Raw genomic sequence first — 5,977 nt, forward strand, 5'->3', positions numbered from 1 at the left:
CTTCCCGGGTTCACGCCATTCTCCTGCCTCAGCCTCCTGAGTAGCTGGGACTACAGGGGCCCGCCACCGCGCCCGGCTAATTTTTTTTGTATTTTTAGTAGAGACGGGGTTTCACCGTGTTAGCCAGGATGGTCTCGATCTCCTGACCTCGTGATCCACCCGTCTAGGCCTCCCAAAGTGCTGGGATTACAGGTTTGAGCCACCACGCCCGGCCCGTATGCTTTTTTTCTTTAACCGGTTTTGGTGGATGACACTGACGAGTATCAAAAACTGAACCAGCCTTTCATACCTGGAACAAATCCTACTGGGTCGTGGTGTATAATTCCTTTAAAACATTACTGGATTTGATTTCCTAATATTTTGGTGAAGATTTTTGTGCCTAAATTCACAAGAGATATCAGTTTGCAGCTTTCCTTTTGTGTGTATGCTTTTTTCCCTGGTTTTGGTAGCAAGGTAACACTGGCCTCATACAATGAGTTGGGAGGTGTTCCCTTTGCTTCTATTATCTGGAAGAGATTGTACAAAATTGATGCTAATTTCTCTTTAAGTGTTAGGAGGAATTCTCCAGTGAAAACATCTGGGCCTCAAGATTTCTTTTTTGAGGGCTAAATAATACATTTAAATTTTTGATGGTTGTAGAATTATTCAGATCACCTATTTTATATTGCTTGAGTTTGGTCGTTTGTGGTTTTGGAGTAATTGGTCCATTTCTTCTAAGTTGTTGAATTTATGAGCATAGAGTTCTTCTTTATGGAACTTGCAGTATCCTTTTAGTGACTACAAAATCTGTAGTGACATCCCCTCTTTCATTTCTAATATTGACGATTTGTATCCTCTCTTTTTATCTTTGCCAGTCTTGTTACAAGTTTTTCAATTGTATTGATCTTTTCAAAGATCCAAGTTTTTGTTTCATTGTTTTCTCTGCTGTTTTTCTGTTTTCAATTGTATTGATTTCTGTTCTTATCTTTATTATTTCCTGCCTTCTACTTCCTTGAGATTCGTTTGCTCTTCTTTTTCTAGTTTCTTGAAGTGGGAACTTAGATTATTGATTTGAGACCTTTCCTCTTTTCTAATGTAAGTACCTAGTTCTATAAATTTCTTTCTCAACACTATACTCATGCATTGCACACATTTTGACAGGTGTATTTTCATTTTTTCCAGTTCTGTGTATTTATAAAATTTCCTTTTGACTTACTTTGTGACCCATGGGTTACTGAGAAGCATATTTTAAAATAATTGTTTAGGGGTTTTCCTGTTGTCTTTCTGTTACGATTTCTAATTTGATTCTATATAATCAGAGAACATACTCCCTCTTATTTCAGTTTTTCTAAATTTGTTGAGGTTTGTTTTATGACCCAGGTAATGTTCTATCTTGGTGAATGTTCCACAGGCACTCAAAAACAACATGTATTCTGTTGTTAGGCCAAATGTTCTATACTGTTTTTTTTTTGTTTGTTTGTTTGTTTTTTGAGATGGAGTCTCGCTCTGTCACCCAGGCTGGAGTGCAGTGGCAAGATCTTGGCTCACTGCAACCTCTGCCTCCCGGGTTCAGGCGATCCTCATGCCTCAGCCTTTCAAGTAGCTGGGATTACAGATATGTGCCACCACACCTGGCAAATTTTTTTGTTGTTGTTAGTAGACATGCAGTTTCACCATATTGGTCAGGCTGGTCTCGAACTCCAGTCCTCAAGTGATCCACCCGGCTCGGCCTCCCAAAGTGCTGGGATTACAGGCATGAGCCACCTCACCCGGCCAACCTTGGTAAAGTAAACTTCAAAATTGATTGAGACCTGTCTGGGATACTTTTTGGTTCACACCCTCTTACGAGGCTGCCCCTTACCTGGTCCTTTGGCTATGGGGAAGAGGTTTCCCCAGGTCTCTGGGTTTTTTGTTTGTTTGTTTAGAGATGGGGTTCTCACTATGTTGCCCCGGTTGGATTTAAACTCCTGGGCTCAAGTGATCCTCCTGCCTCAGTCTCCTGGATAGCTGGGACTACAAGCAGGCACCACTGTGCCCGCCAGGCTTTCCTGAGTCTTTTTTGTCTGCACTACTTGGTGTTCTGGGTTGCTGCTTTCTCCAGCACCTGGTCTTGAATGTATAAGAAAACCCACCGGGCTCAGCACCATGTCATTTCTTGAGTCCAATTCCCTAGCCATCTGCTGGCTCTTCTGTACCTTGTAGTCTTCTCAGGCTTCTTTTCTATGTAACATCCAGGGGTTTCAGCTATACTTTGTGGGAGAAACAGGGAGGAGTGCATCCACTCTATCTTTTCCAGGAACTGTGGCAGGCCAGGTCTCCATAAGCCCTTTGTTGTAATGATGAGTGTATAAGTCAAACATTAAAGCAGGAGTAAAAAAATGAATACTGACCTGGGAAAACTGGTGCCTGAGTACCAGAGCTGAAATGCAAAAACCACGAAAACCCCTCCTGGATTTCTCAACCTCAAAACCTGATAGAGTAATAAAAGCATTCCTACACATGCGACCCCTACCAAAACCCATTTAGGATTAAGATTAAGAAACTTGGCCAGCCATGGTGGCTCACGTCTGTAATCCCAGCACTTTCGGAGGCCGAGGCGGGCGGATCATGAGGTCAGGAGTTCAAGACCAGCCTGTCCAATATGGTGAAACCCTGTCTCTACTAAAAAACACAAAAATTAGCCAGGCATGGTGGCATGCGCCTATAGTCCCAGCTACTAGGGAGGCTGAGGAGGAGAATCGCTAGAACCCGGGAGGCGGAGGTTGCAGTGAGCTGAGATCAAGCCATTGCACTCCAGCCTGGGCGACAGAGTGAGACTCCGTTTCAAAAAAGAAAAAGAAGAAAGAAAGAAAAAAGAAACTTTCTGGCCAGGCACAGTGGTTCATGCCTGTAATCCCAACACTTTGGGTGGCCGAGGCAGGCGGATCACGAGGTCAGGAGTTTGAGACCAACCTGACCAACATGGTGAAACCCCATCTCTACTGAAAATATAAAAATTAGCCGGGCGTGGTGGTGCCTGCCACTAATCCCAGCTACTCAAGAGGCTGAGGCAGGAGAATCACTTGAACCCGGGAGGCAGAGGTTGCAGTGAGCCGAGATCGCGCCATTGCACTCCAGCCTGGGTGAGAGAGCGAGACTCCATCTCAAAAAAACAAAAAAAAGAGAAATAAACTTTCTTACCTTCAGACCCCTAGTTAAAAGGATTAGATGGCCAGGTGAGGTGGCTCACGCCTGTAATCCCAGCACTAGGTGGATCACTTGAGCCTAGGAGGAGTTTGAGACCACCCTAGGCAACATTGGGAGACCGCATCTCTACAAAAAATTTAAAAATCAGCTGGGCGTGGTGGTGCTCGTGTGCAGTCCCAGCTACTCAGGAGGCTGAGGTGGGAGGAACACTTGAGCCAGGGAGGTCTAGACTGCACTGAGCTGAGATCATACCACTGCAGTCCAGCCTGGGCGACAGAGCAAGACCCTGTCTCAAAAAAAAAAAAAAAAAAGATTAGATTAATTAAGAAACACTCCTGCACATAGGCGTAGAGTTTGAATTGTATACACAAGCTAACAAAACACCTAACTTTGGGTGGGTCTGGTGAATTACTCCGACCTTCTCTCTAGCCAGCTGCAGAAAAAAACTCCCTTCTCTTCTAGTCTGTCTGCATCTTATTATTGGATCACAAGAACCAGCAGGTCCATCTGGGAACAGAACCAGAAGTCTGGGTATTGGTGTTTATCAAATACTAGGGTGGGCCGGGTGCAGTGGCTCACGCCTGTAATCCCACCACTTTGGGAGTCCAAGACGGGCAGATCACTTCAAGTCAGGAGTTCAAGACCAGGCTGACCAACATGGTGAAACCCAGTCTCTACTAAAAATACAAAAATTAGCTGGGCGTAGTGGTGCACGCCTGTAGTTACAGCTACTTGAGAGGCTGAAGCAGGAGAATTGCTTGAACCCGGAAAGCGGAAGCTGCAGTGAGCCCAGATCGCGCCACTGCACCCCAGCCTGGGCAACAGAGACAGACTCTGTCTCAAAAAAAAGAGAGAAAAACAAAAAGAAAAAAAAAAACTGGTTTTGTTTGTTTGTTTGTTTTCTAGATGGAGTTTTGCTCTTGTTGCCCAGGCTGGATTGCAATGGTGTGATCTTTGCTCACTGCAACCTCTGCCTCCTGGGTTCAAGCGATTCTCTTGCCTCAGCTTCCTGAGTAGTTGGGATTACAGGTGCCTGCCACCACGCCCGGCTAATTTTTTTGTGTTTTTAATAGAGGCGGGATTTCACCATGTTAGCCAGGCTGGTCTCAAACCCCCGTCCTCAAGTGATCCACCTGCCTTGGCCTCCCAAAGTGCTGGGATTACAGGCGTGTACCACCATGCCTGGCCACTGGGTTGTTTTTGTTTTCTCATCAATTGATATGATCATATGCTTTTTTTTTTTTTTTTGAGACGGAGACTCGCTTTGTTGCCCAGACTGGAGAGCAGTGGTGTGATCTCGGCTCACTGCAAGCTCCGCTTCCCGGGTTCACGCCATTCTCCTGCCTCAGCCTCCTGAGTAGCTGGGACTACAGGCACACACCACCACACCTGGCTAATTTTTGTATTTTTAGTAGAGACAGGGTTTCACCACGTTGGCCAGGCTGGTCTCGAACTCCTGACCTCAAGTGATCCGCCTGCCTCGGCCTCCCTAAGTGCTGGGATTACAGATGTGAGCCACCATGCCTAGCCTCTTCATCTTTTTATTTGAGATGGAATCTCACTCTGTCACCCAGGCTGGAGTGCAGTGACATGATCTTGGCTCACTGCAACCTCTGCCTCCCAGGTTCGAGCAATTCTCCTGCCTCAGCCTCTTGAGTAGCTGGGATTACAGGAGTATGCCACCACGCCTGGCTAATTTTTCTATTTTTGGTAGAGATGGGGTTTCACCATGTTGGCCAGGCTGGTCTCGAACTCCTGACCTCGTGATCTCCCCACCTTGGCCTCCCAAAGTGCTGGGATTACAGGTGTGAGCCACTGTGCCCAGCCCTCATTGTTGTTTAAATTAGTATATTTTATTATTTTTTTCTGTTTGTTCCCTCTGATTCTCATTCCTTTGTTTCTCTCCCTTTGCCTTCCTTGGGGTGAATATGTTACCATTTTTTTTAGAATTCCATTTTGACTTATTTATATAATTTTTGAGCATATCACTGTTATGATTTGAATGTTTTTGTCCCTTCCAAAAATTCATGTCTAAACTTGATCCCCAATGCAACAGTGTTGGGAGGTGGGGTCTTTTGGGATGTGTTTAGGTCATGAGGACTCTGCCCTTATGAACAGATTAATGTTGTTGGAATAGGGCTTGATGGAGGGAATGCCTCCCTTTTTGCCCTTTCCCCTTTTTTGCCATGTGAGGACACAGTGCTTCCCCTCTCCAGAGGATGCAACATTCAAGGCACTGTCTCAGAAGCAGAGAGCAGCCCTTCCCAGATGCCAGAGCTCTTGGTGACTTGATCTTGGACTTCCCAGCCTCCAGAACTGTGTGAAATAAATGTGTTTTATAAATTTTCCAGTCTCAGGCATTCTGTTACAACAGCACAGAATGTACTACCACAATCACTTTGTATGGTCTTCTTAGTGATCGCTGTGGGTATTACAACCTGCAACTGTGTAACTTATCAGTCCACCCATGTCAGTGTTTCACCACTGTAATTGACATGGAGGAATTTACTTACTTCCCTTGAGATCCCTTTACCCATCCTACTTGCAAAATGTAATTGTCCTAAGTATTCCCTCTATATACATTGAAAACCGTATCAAATGTTGTTACAATGTTTTGCTTCACCCATCGAATATGTTTTTAAAACCTCATGAGAAAAAAAAAAGCTCATGAGGAGAAGAGTATTTACTCCTATTTTAACCCATTCTGTTGTTCTCTTTTCCTTTCTGAAGTTCCAAGTCTTCGTCTGTTATTTCACTTGTGTTTGAAGAACTTCCTTTCACCTTTTTTTTTTTTTTTTTTTTTTTTTTTTTT

This window comes from Colobus angolensis, unplaced genomic scaffold (genome assembly GCF_000951035.1).
Source record: "Colobus angolensis palliatus isolate OR3802 unplaced genomic scaffold, Cang.pa_1.0 Scaffold252, whole genome shotgun sequence".
Lineage (NCBI taxonomy): Eukaryota > Metazoa > Chordata > Mammalia > Primates > Cercopithecidae > Colobus > Colobus angolensis.